Below are 12,423 nucleotides of genomic sequence, written 5' to 3'. Positions count from 1 at the left end.
CTTGAGAGAAGCACAAAAGTAGGACATGAGTCCACACACAGAAAAATGTGAGAAAGGTCTGATGCCTCACTAAATAGTACCGTGGGCAGAACACGCTAACAGTGGCTGCATCCGCACTTTTGTTACTGTGGGCAGAGTGAACGGCAGGTGGAGGTTGGCTTGCCTACAAGTTTCATGTGTCCTTTTTTGTTGTCTTTTCCTGAAAAATGAGTAGACACTGTCAAAACTTCTTTATTATCAATTCAGCAATGAGAAAAAGTCTTTCCCATTATTTATTCCAAATGCGTAATTGGCATGTTACTGATTCATGATGGCGAGTGGTTTCATCCATAAATAATGATCAATTGAGTTCCTGTGTCTGATACAGACCACTAAGCAGACTAAGATCAGAGAAACCCACTCAATATTTCGCTTTTCCTTAGTGAACGTCAATGATCTGTTGAATGAGAAGCTTGAATCCCACCCTTGGTAACAGATGTCCTGGCTGGTCTCTGCTAGAATTGCAGATAAAGTGTTCCACAGGTAATTCAAGTGGCTTGGAAGGAAATGAGTTCCACTCCTTATCCCTGGGAACACTCGCCACATCTATACTGTAAATTAAGAAGCTTCAGAGTGTTATTGGGGTGTTTTATTTAAGCACCTCAGTTTGGTGTTACTTACAAACCAATATAAGTTAGTAGTTACATGTATGCGACTATGGAGGGCGGTGGAGTTCTCTCAGATTAAAAGCTCTTCTTGCTTTTCAGGCAGTACCATCAAAGTGGCAATTCAAGGAAACCCGGAAGTGAACTGCTGGGCTTGCTGTCTGGGGGTAGGCAGTGTTTCTTGCATGGTAGAGTACTCCAAAAGGGGCAGTTGTGGAGCTACATCACTGATGACCACAGAAAAAGAAATGGGATGGCTGTTTATTTGTTCTCAGAACTATCCCCTGCTCTTTTCTTCTCGGAATTGTAGGGGCCAGAGCCTGGACGTTTCCATTTCCCGGTCTTCCTTGCTGACCTGGTGCTCAGTTAGGTTTATTCTGTGGGAACCCACTTGGAGCTCCAGAGCTGGTATTGTGAAAGATGTCAGAGTCAAAATGGAGTCACTGATGTTAAGAAAACCCTGACAATAGAGCCAGGGAATGCCATGAAGAGAAGGTTTCATGCTTGTATGCCTGATCATGAGAAAGACTCTACAACAAAACACAACTTTGTACATAAAATACTTCTGCAGGGACTTCTGCCCAGCAACTGCCAGTCCAACCTTGGACTGGTGCCACCATTATTATTGATCTTCATAGCCAAGGATAATTATTTCAAAACAATTACATAATCCTCATTTTTTCCTTTGAAAACCTTTGTGTTCCTTCACCTCCCTAAATATGCACATAGTTTACTACGGTATGTGCATTCCTATTGCAATGTTCCATTCCCAAATAAACATCTTTTCTTTTAGAGAGCATCTCTCTGTCATTTAGGTTGACAATATAAAGATTATTTTAAACTGAAGACATTTGAGATTCAACAGATACAGAAAGGAGCCCTCTCAGAGCTTCGTTTCTCTGACAAAAAGCAGAAACTTCTAAATGAGGGTGCCATAAATTTCCCCTTTGAAGCAGATTTTCTCCCATGAGAGAGACCAAGAGTTAACCTACCATAAATCCCCTCTTCAGTGTGGTTTCATGGCCAGAAAGAAGACAGAAAGTCTACTTACAAACAAACATTATTACAAACTTTCTTTTCTCCTGTTTTTTTTCCCCTAAAAACCTATTTGTCTTTCCTGAAGAAACCTATTTGTTCTTTCATGAGGAGACTTTTCTCCTTTCTCCCTTTCACCTATGAAGTTAGGAATGTAAGCCCCAAATTCTAACCACCACACCACACCCAGTGACTCCTCACTGAGCACTCATGTGTGCATTGCACACACAAAATGTCTTTTCTCCTGTGACTCTGTCTTTTGTCTGTTAAATTGACAGGCCCTGAGCTACTGAACGTAAGATACTAAAGGAAAAGTTTTTCCTTCTCAATAGGCCAGTGGGAGGCACTGGCAGGAGATCTGGCAGCATCTCCAACTGCGTCTCCTCTAAGGTCCCAGCTTTTTTGAGGCAGCCCCTCTGCAGCCTCAGCTCCTTGGGCAGGCTCCAAAGTGGTTAACTCCCACCAATGGTGGTGGTTCTGGCTCCTGGCTTCCCAATACCAACTTTTCTCTTGTTCTTTCTAGTCCTGTGGGTAGTAGCAGCCTCTTGCTGTTGCTAATATCTGGCTTGCCTCCTTGTCCTTTGTTTGACTTTTCAATTCTCTCAAGACTTTTGTATTTGGTTCCCTATATCAAATTCCCTCAACAAAATTATCTGAGATGGGCTCTGTTTCCCAAACAGGACACTCTCTGATAAAAGAGGTAGGCATGGCTTGGTCTTCCTCATCACTATCAGGGACTTTCCAATGCCAGTCTTCCTTAAATTCTTTATAGGAACAGGAAATTGGTTAGTGTTTGGGGGATATAGAGAAGAAAATCTTTGTCCTTCTATCCTCCTAGCTTCAATGGCTGAGGCCCGCAAATCAAACTGATAAAGGCAGATGAACAAGAAAGAAAAAACAGTTTAATTTATATATGTACAAATGAGAGAAAATGTGACTCAAGGAGGTAGCCAGATGCTTGATGCTTATACACAGACTAAGCTACACAAATAAAAGGGGCTTTGGGCTTCTGAGCAGAGGAAGCAAGTTATGGGTAGGTGAGGGGGGAAATGTAAGGTAAAGAAGACTTCTCCTGTTATGCAGATAATACTCTCTGGTGGTGGGGGTGGGGTGGAGGGGATAAGACTTGTCTCCCTGGAGTAGCTCTGTCCTTGGTACAGAGACATCTTTACAAATGGAAGTGCCCTTCAAAAATATAAACTTTTTTACAAAAAAATTTACTTACTTTGTGATATGGTTTGGATTTTTGTCCCCTCCCAAATCTCATGTTGAATTGGAGGAGGGGTCTGGTGGGAGGTGATTGGATCATGGGGGCAGATTTCCCCCTTGCTGGTCTTGTGATAGTGAGTGAGTTCTCAGGAGACCTGATTGTTTAAAAGTGATGTGGCGCCTCCCCTCCTTCCCCTGCCACCATGTGAAGAAGGTGCTTGCTTCCCTTTCCAACATGATGGTACATTTCTTGAGGCCTCCCAGTCATGCTTCCTGTTAAGCCTGCAGAACTGTGAGTCAATTAAACCTCTTTTCTTTATAAATTATCCAGCCTCAGGTAGTTCTTTACAGCAGTGTGAGAACAGACTAACACAGAAAATTGGTACCAGGAGTAATGCACTGCTATAAAGATACCTGAAAATGTAGAAACAATGCCAGAACTGGGTAATGGGCAGAGGCTGGCACAGTTTGGAGGGCTCAGAAGAAGACAGGAAGATATGGGAAAGTTTGGAGCTTCCTAGAGACTTGTTGAATGGCTTTTGACAGAAATGCTGATGGTGATATGGACAATGTAGTCCAGGCTGAGGTGGTCTCAAATGGAGAAGAGGAACTTATTGAAAACTGAAGTAAAGGTCACTCTTGCTATGCTTTAGCAAAAAGTCTGGTGGCATTTTGCCCCTGCCTTAGAGATTTATGGAAATTTGAACTTAAGAAAGATGATTTAGGGTGTCTGGCAGGAGAAATTTTTAAGCAGCAAAGCATTCAAGATATGACCTGACTGTTTGTAAAAGTGTATGTTCATATGCACAAACAAAGAGATTATCTGAAACTGGAAGCAGAGCGTGAAAGTTTGGAAAATCTGCAGCCCAGCCATGTGGTAGCCAGCCATTTTCTGGGGAGAAATTCCAGTCTGTTCTAGAAATTTTGATAAGTAAAGAGGAGCCAAATTTTAATAGCCAGGACAGTGGAGAAAATGTCTCCAGGGCATTTCAGGGACCTCCATGGCAGCCCCTCCCATCACAGACCTGGATGCCTAGTAGGAAAAAATGGTTTAGTGGGCCAGGCCCAGGGCCCTGCTCCTCTGTGCAGCCTTAGGACATGGCATCCTGCATCCCAGCTGCTCCAGCTCCAACTGTGGCTAAAAGGGGCCAAAGTACAGCTCTGGCCATGGCTTCAGAGGGTGCAAGCCCCAAGCCTTGGCAGCTTCCATGTGGTATTGGCCTATGGGTGCACAGGTTTGGGAATTGAGGTTTGGGAATCTCCACATAGATTTCAGAGGATGTATGGAAATGCCTGGATGTCCAGGGCAGACGTCTACTGCAGGTGGGGGGGTGCCCTCATGGAGAACCTCTTCTAGGGCAGTGCAGAGGGAAAATGTGGTGTTGGAGCCCCCACACAGAGTCCCCACTAGGGCACTGCCTACTGGAGCTGTGAGAAGAGGGCCACTGTCCTTCAGACTCCAGAATGGTAGATCTACTGAGAGTTTGCACTGTGTGCCTGGAAAAACCACAGGCACTAAATTTCAGCCGTGAAAGCAGCCATGTGGGCTATACCATGCAGAGCCACAGGGGTGGGGCTGCCCAAGGCATTGGGAGCCCACCTCTTGCATCAGTATGACCTGGATGTGAGACATGGCGTCAAAGGAGATTATTTTGGAGCTGTAAGATCTAATGACTTCCCTGCTGGGTTTCGGACTTGCATGGGGCCTGTAGCCCATTTGTTTTGGCTAATTTCTCCCATTTGGAATGGGAGCATTTACCCAATCCCTGTACCCCAATGTGTCTTGGAAGTAACTGTTTAATTTTACAGGCTCATAGATGGAAGGGACTTACCTTGTCTCAGGTAAGACTTTGGACCGTGGACTTTTGAGTTAATGCTGAAATGAGTAAAGAATGGGGGACTGCTGAGAACAGATAATTGTATTTTGCAATGTGAAAAGGACATGAGATTTGGGAGGGGTCAGGGGCAGAATGATATGGTTTGGATTTGTGTTCCCACCCAAATATCATGTCAAATTGGAGGAGGAGCCTGGTGGGAGGTGATTGGATCTTGGCGGCAGATTTTCCTCCTTGCTCTTCTCGTGATAGTGAGTGAGTTCTCATGAGATCTGATGGTTTAAAAAGTGTGGGGCACTTCCACCCCACTCTCCTGCTGTCATTTAAGATGTGCCTTGCTTCCCCTTTGCCTTCCGCCATGATTGGAAGACTCCTTAGTCCTCCCCAGCCATGTGGAACTGAGTCAATTAAACCTCTGTTCTTTATAAATTACCCAGTCTCAGGTAGTTCTTTACAGCAGTGCGAAAACAGACTAATACACTTTGTTTTCAGGCAGTCATCAGGAGATAAAGAGCTTTTCCTGTATCTGCTGGCTCTTAATTGCCTTTAGCTCAAAATAATTCATAAGCCAAAAAGGCATATTTTGGGCTGAGATATTCTGGTACCCTTTAAGGACAATGGGAACTGGAGAAACAGTTGTAGGCCAGCAAAGGGAGGAAAAATAGAGCTGTTTGACCACGGTGTGTTTCCATAAATATGAGCAAGAAATGATACAGAGAAGGGAAAGATGAAGTCCAGAGATCTAAGGGAGAAGAAACGGGCCTAGCTTCCAGAATCTGAACACTGCAGAAAACCTTTCTCTCATTTTACTGTGGAAACCAGAAAGGCATCAATTTAAGACCAGGTAGATTACAGTTTGGTTCCTGTTTGAAGTTGTTTCATGACACCCATACTTTCTATTGAGGGTTTGCTGTGTGCTACAGAGGATATAAAGGTGAATCTAATAGGATACAGTCCTAATGAAACATGCAGCTTAGCAGCAGAGATAAGGCATCCTCATAAATAACTGTATCAAAAGTGTTAAGAAGAGGAATTGAAGAGGAGAGGTAGGAACATAGTGCTGAAGGAGATTAGAAGAGGATGTTAAAGTTGTGTGCTTCCACCTCCACCTCACAGACCCATTCGGAAAAAAGGACGGCATGGGTATCAGAGGCATTCGAACCAGAGTGACTTTATCTTGAATAGGTGCTGGATAAAATAAGGCTGAGACATACTATGCTGCATTCCAGTAGGTCAAGCATACTTAATCACAGTATGAGGTAGGAGGTTGGCAGAAGATACAGGTCACAGAGACCTTGCTGATAAAACAGGTTGTGGTAAAGAAGTGAGCTAAAATCCACCAAAACCAAGATGATGACGAAAGTTACCTCTAGTCATCCTTACTGCTCATTTTATGCTAATTACAATGTATTACCACACTAAAAGACACTCCCACCAGTGCCATGACAGTTTACAAATGCCATGGCAACATCGGGAAGTTACCCCATATGGCCTAAAAAGGTGAGGAACCCTCAGTTCCAGGAATTGCCCACCTCTTTCCCAGAAAACTCATGAATAATCCACCCCTGTTTAGCATAAAATCAAGAAATACCTGTAAGTATACTCAGTTGAGCAGCCCATGCCACTGCTCTGCCTATGGAGTAGCCATTCTTTTATTCTTTCACTTTCTTAAAAAACTTGCTTTCACTTTACCATATGGACTTGTCCTGAATTCTTTCTTGCATGAGGTCCAAGAACCCTCTCTTAGGGTCCAGATTGGGACCCCTTTCCAGTAACATGGGGAACCTGTGAGTGCTGCGTGCCAGTGGCACACTAAGTTCTGCTAGAGAAAAAATTATTTGATGATCCTTATTAAACACAGTAAGTGACAGGGCTCAGGACATACCACTCCAAAATATGACTGCCAGAGTCCAGAATATGCCACCCCAAAATAGGCCTCTTTGGCATAAGGTTTATTTTGAGCTGGTTATTTTGAGAAACTGCAGACACAGGAGAAGTTCTGGAAAGTTACCCTTTTGTGTAAGAGAAATTTGCAGCTATAAAGGCAGTCTCCATTTTTAAGTGTGTCTCCCTCTCTGCACCAGGAGGAGAAGGAAGACTAAATCTTTAGAGATGCTTAATCAATAAAGAAGGAAGGCATCAACTTAAATCTGTACAACAAATGTGCCTTTGTTTAAGATGCTTTTTCTGGCCATCTTATCTTAGCTGGCCATTCTCTCCATCCTTATTTCTTTGTTTCAGAGAATAATGCTATTCAAGCCTGAGGTTTTAAAATCTTTCTTTGAGATCTACTCTAGAGATTTACTCATTTCTCTGGGTTATCTCCCATGTTATGGGGGTACACATGTTATTAAACTTCCATTTGTTCCTCTTTTGTTATAAAGCTCATGAAGTTTGGAGGAGGACATTATTTTTCCTCCCATACATAAAGAGAGGCAAAACGCCCTCAGGATTTGTTTTTTTCACCCCCCAAGCTGAGAACTAAATTGACATAAGAGGGATCAACAGGAAAAAAGCATACAAAAAATTTAGTACGATTTTACATGGCACAGGGGACTTCATAAGGAAATGAAGACCCAAAGATGCTGCTAGAGATCAACACTTATATAAAGAATTAAACAAAGAGTAGTAAATTGTGAAAATGTGATGCGGCAAAGGGTATTGGGTAGTGCAGTGGCTAGGAAGATAAGGATTAGTCTATGGTTTGTTCAGATTCCCCTCAGCCTCAACTTCCCATCCTTGATGATAAGAATGATACTTTCCTTCTGGAATAGGCAGAATATCCCTCATGTAGGAATTTCATCTCCTGCTTTTAGGAAACAGAAGGAAGGTCAGAGTTATCTTCTCGCATCTGCCGTTTTTTGAGTGCTCTAACTCAAAATACTCAATATGCCGGAACATATCGTGGGGTGGCAGGTTCTTAACCCCTTCATAAGGCAGACTTTATTCAGGACCATTCAGATATGTATAGGGACCACTGTGATGGGATTTTTCAGTAGGGGAGAAAGATTGGGCTCAACTCCAAATATACCGTGGGCAAGTGGGAATTTAGAGCCAAGGAGCAGGAAATGGGTCAGTGGATGGAAAATTATTAAAAGGAAACATGCAGGGTAAGGCGGGTTCTGGCTAAACCAGCCTAACAGGATTCTTGCTGAAGGCAGGCCAGGATAATCAGACGTCATCTGGGGGTGTTACAGAACTGAACTGGGGTTGCCTGGCACAGCAAAGCCAATCACTGAAATTAGAATGATGTAGGGGAGAAAAAGTAGTATCTTCTCCTCACTTGTCACAAGGTTCATAGCTGACACCCCTATAGCAAAAAACAGGCCAGGCATGGTGGCTCACGACTGTAATCTTAGCACTTTGGGAGGCTGAGGTGGGTGAATCACTTGAGCCCAGGAATTTGAATTCAGCCTGGGCAATATAGCAAGACCCTGTAAGAAGAAGGAAGAAAGGAGAAGAGAAGAGAGGAGAGGGGAGTGGAGGGCAAGGGAGGGGAGGAGAGGAGAGGAGAGGAAAATGGGAAGGAAAGGAGAAGGAAAAGGAAAAAACCTGGAAAGGATTTTCTGAACTTCCCCTGAAGCAGATCATAAGACCTCATATGAGAGGTGTCCTCCATACACCAAGGGAAATGAAACATCCTTATTTTCAAAGACACAGAGACACAGAGAAGAATTAATAAGGAAGACTTGCTGTTTCCCCTAGTTTACTACCATTAGATCATACTCTTTGCCCTATTATATTTCTCCAAGACTGTCCACTCTTCATCAAACCTAGCAAAAAAATGCTCAGGTTTACTCCATTTCTTTGGGTCTTCATTTCCTTGTGAAGGCTCCTCTGTCATGTAAAACTTATATTAAATAAATTTGGATGCTTTTCTCTTGTTAATCTGTCTTTTGTTACAGGGGCCCCCAGCCAATGAACCTAAAATGAGGGGAAGGAAAGATATTTTTCCTCCTTTACAGTGCCAAGGTTGAAAAACCCTGGCCTAGGCAATTAGGAAAGTATGTTTCTGCTGCTTTGCCAAAAAGGAAAACTGTATCCTTGACATTTGCTGAATTACCTTTTATCCCTCATTATCTAACACGAATTCAGTTTAGTAACTAACCCCAGAGTGTGTGAAAGGGTGAATAAGAAACTTAATTCTTCCTGTTGAAAATAAGGAAAGAGACCCACCTCTCTACTTCGCCCCCTCTTTTTTTAAAGAATTTCTTTCTCAGCCCCTTTCAAATGTATGTAAGTCTTTTAAATAGCTAAATAAGCCTCTTTGCAGGCTCATGATTCAAAAATGTTTTCTCAAGGACCTGGGAGTCATTTCTTTGAAATGTAACCATCAAGGAAGATAATACCCTATCTTCCCAGTCTCCTGGGAGGAGGTGGGCTAACTTTGGCTATCACCTGACTCAAATTCACAAATCACCTGCCTAATGTGATGGGTTATGTCCAGCTAGCTATATGTCAGTGGATTTCTTTCTGTCTTTGCAATCTCTTTAGCAGATTGTCTGAGCTGCACATCACATTCTGATTTAATGCTTATTTAGTCATAACACTGTTTTCTTTCTCCTCTTTGTAAAGAAGTTTTCTGAAATGGGAGTTTTTTGTTTTGTTTTGGTTTGGTTTTTTTTTTTTTTTTACTTATATTGCCCAAACAAATGCCATTTTACTTACAATGGTTAAAGTGCAAGATCTGTCAGAGATGTGGACACACAAATTTCTTCATGGTTTCGTGATAGGCTATTTGACCAAATTATTATTATTTTTTCTTTTTCTTTTTCTTTTCATTTAACAGATGAGGAAATGGAACACAAAGTTATTCTTATTTTCTTATTTCATCTTGATTGGTTTAAGATCAAGTCCTCTGTTGTTTAAATGTTTTTAGAAAGCTATTATATTATATAAATGTTCTTAGAGAGCTATTATATATGACATAAAATGTATATATGTATTAATGAACATATATAAATGTTCTTAGAAAGCTATTGTATAGTAGCTCAGAAAGCTACTATATCTATTATAATTTGGTTAAAGACCAAATTATAACAGACCAAATTATATATAATTATATATAATAGACCAAATTATAATAGATATTAGTATTATTTTCAAATAAATTGTATGTGATCTTAAAATCACCTTTGTTTCAAAAAAAGTGGCAACTGAAGAATGATGAGGTTCATAAGTATGGAAAAGAGAGCTTTATTTTTCATAAAGTGTTGCAGCCTGCAAGTGGCCGTTTTGACAGGCTGGGAAGCATAATCTCCCATCGGAAGCCAGAAACAAGCACTTCAAGGGTGAGAAGAATAAGACAGGAATTTATGCTGAAGTGGGTGGCCAAATATACGTATTCAATAAGCTATAGGAGGAGTCATGAATATTTATAAAATGAGAAACGCATGTGCAATTGACCTTCATGCCTCTTGTCACACCAAGTGTCAGGTTCCAGCCTATGCAGAGGTCCAAGGGGAGTGGGTGGATGGGTGGCAAATAGCTGAAAGAACACTCAGGGGGCCATAGGCAGGTGAAATATGGTTTTATTCAGCAGCTTTCGTACACTGTTCCTTTGTCTCAGCTGTCTGCTCTAGCTGCACCCCTTCTCGGCAGCCAGCTCTGCAGCTTTTGTCACTCCCACACTTACAGCTGCATTCCCTGACACACTTGCTGGTTTCTGGCTCCCCTCATCCATCTGCAAGATAGTTGGCTCTCCCTGCAGGGTCAGGAGCTTCACTCTCTCCCTCTGAGTGTGTGCCCCATGTACAGTGTCTGCAGGGCAGTTATAGCTTTTAAAAACAATAGTGGCTTTAAGCCAAGTATGAGCTTACACACACGCGTTATACAACAAGTGGAGTTGTGCGCCTGCACTCCAAACTTGCTGAGTCATGCTGGCCTGCATGTCTGCCTCAACCTATTCTTGACCAAAGCACATTCATTTACCTTACACCTCTCCATGAGACCCATGTTCAAAAATGGTGGCCTTAGCATGATCCCAGGGTTAAGTTTTTGGGCCTCTGATGTCAAAAGGTGAAACAGGCCAGGCATGTTGGCTCAAACCTGTAGTCCCAGCACTTTGGGAGGCCAAGATGGGCAGATCACTTAAGCCTAGGAATTTAAGACCAGCCCGGGCAACATGGCAAAACCCCATTTCTACAAAAAATACAAAAATTAGCTGGGGAGACTGCTATGATCGTGCCACTACACTCTAGCCCAGGAAACAGAGTGAGTGAGACTGTCTCAAAACAACAACAACAAAAAAAAAACAAAAAAAAAAAAACAAAATATGAAGCCGAGGACATGAAAACCCTCACTGCACATCCTCCTTAGGCTGGCAAGGACCATCCCATGGTGGAAGCCAACTTCTGGTGCCATGTTTTCTCACCAGGTCCCTGTGACAAGGAAGTGGCAGTGACAGCCATGATACAGAAGCACTACCTTGAAGCTTCAGAGCAGGGACTGCACAACAGCTGCCATGGCCAAGCCTGCTATCTCCTATGATAAGAGTACTTTTGAAGAAACGTGTCCACACTGTTTGCAGTTGCTGATTCTGGATAACTCTTGAGTGTGTCTCAAACCCAAAGCCACATTGACATCCAAAATACAGAAACTGATTAATCGAGAAGCATGAAATTATACACTCAGTTTTAAAGAAGCAAAAATTGTGAAAAAATTCAAAGACTACAAAAGTGTATTGTTGATTACTTGTAAAACATGCCACAGAACGGTGAAACATCATGGTAAGAGTAGAAGCTTTCTATCAGCATTGAAGAGCAATCCTACTACTCCTCAAGTAAACTCAGCCTGAAGACACCAAAGAGAAGGACTGCAAACCCAAATCATGAGATGTCTGGTTCCAAAGGCAAAAGCCCAGTATTGATTTCCAGAACACCTACATCTGGAGAGTCAGTATTTTCTTGCTCCCCAAAGAATGTGAGCAAAACAAAGAAACATTTCCCTCAATGAAATGTTAGCTCCCTCTTGGCTCCCTCCCAGTTTGGGGAAATGTTTTTCTACATAATTCCAGGTTTTTCTTGTAAAAAAAATGTTCCTTAGTCAGAATGAATCCCAAAAGAATCCAAAGATAGACTTCAGAAATTTCTTATCTTCTCTGAAGGGTGGACTTTGACAATAAGAAATGCCTGATGTCAGTCAGTTCTGAAACTGAAGTTAGTGAAACAACTTTTTAAACTTATTTATTTTTTGAATACATGGAAACTTGATCTGAGTGAAAAACAACAACAAAAAAGAACCAGCCCATGGTTGGTGATCTCTTATCATGAAGGAATGCTGGTTGGTTGTTTTGTGGAAGCTGCAAAAGGGAGGGGCAGTGTCAGGGTGTTGGTTAAATGAAGGGTGAAATGAGTCTTTCCAAAGGGCTGGTTTCTGTTTAATCCTTAGGGAAAAAAGTCTAATGGTGGTTAGTGAGGGAGGGGATATAATGAGGCGTGATATGGTTTGGCTGTGCCTCCTCACCAAATCTCAACTTGAATTGTATCTCCCAGAATTCCCAGGTGTTGTGGGAGGGACCCAGGGGGAGGTAATCGAATCATGGGGGCCAGTCTTTCCCATGCTATGCTATCCTTGTGATAGTGAATAAGTCTCACAATATCTGATGGGTTTATCGCTTTAGCTTCTTTTTTTTTTTTTTTTTTTTTTTTTTTTTGAGATGGAGTCTAGCTCTGTCACCCAGGCTGGAGTGCAGTGGCACA

At 42.2% G+C, this 12,423-nt stretch overlaps 1 pseudogene; it reads left to right on the top strand.

Moving 5' to 3' along the window:
• The first annotated feature begins 11,131 nt into the window (after window positions 1–11,131).
• Window positions 11,132–11,687, top strand: LOC101151644 (UPF0711 protein C18orf21-like; annotated as a pseudogene).
• Window positions 11,688–12,423: the final 736 nt, after the last annotated feature.

This window comes from Gorilla gorilla, chromosome 3 (genome assembly GCF_029281585.2).
Source record: "Gorilla gorilla gorilla isolate KB3781 chromosome 3, NHGRI_mGorGor1-v2.1_pri, whole genome shotgun sequence".
Lineage (NCBI taxonomy): Eukaryota > Metazoa > Chordata > Mammalia > Primates > Hominidae > Gorilla > Gorilla gorilla.
This window is presented reverse-complemented; position numbering and strand designations above follow the sequence as displayed.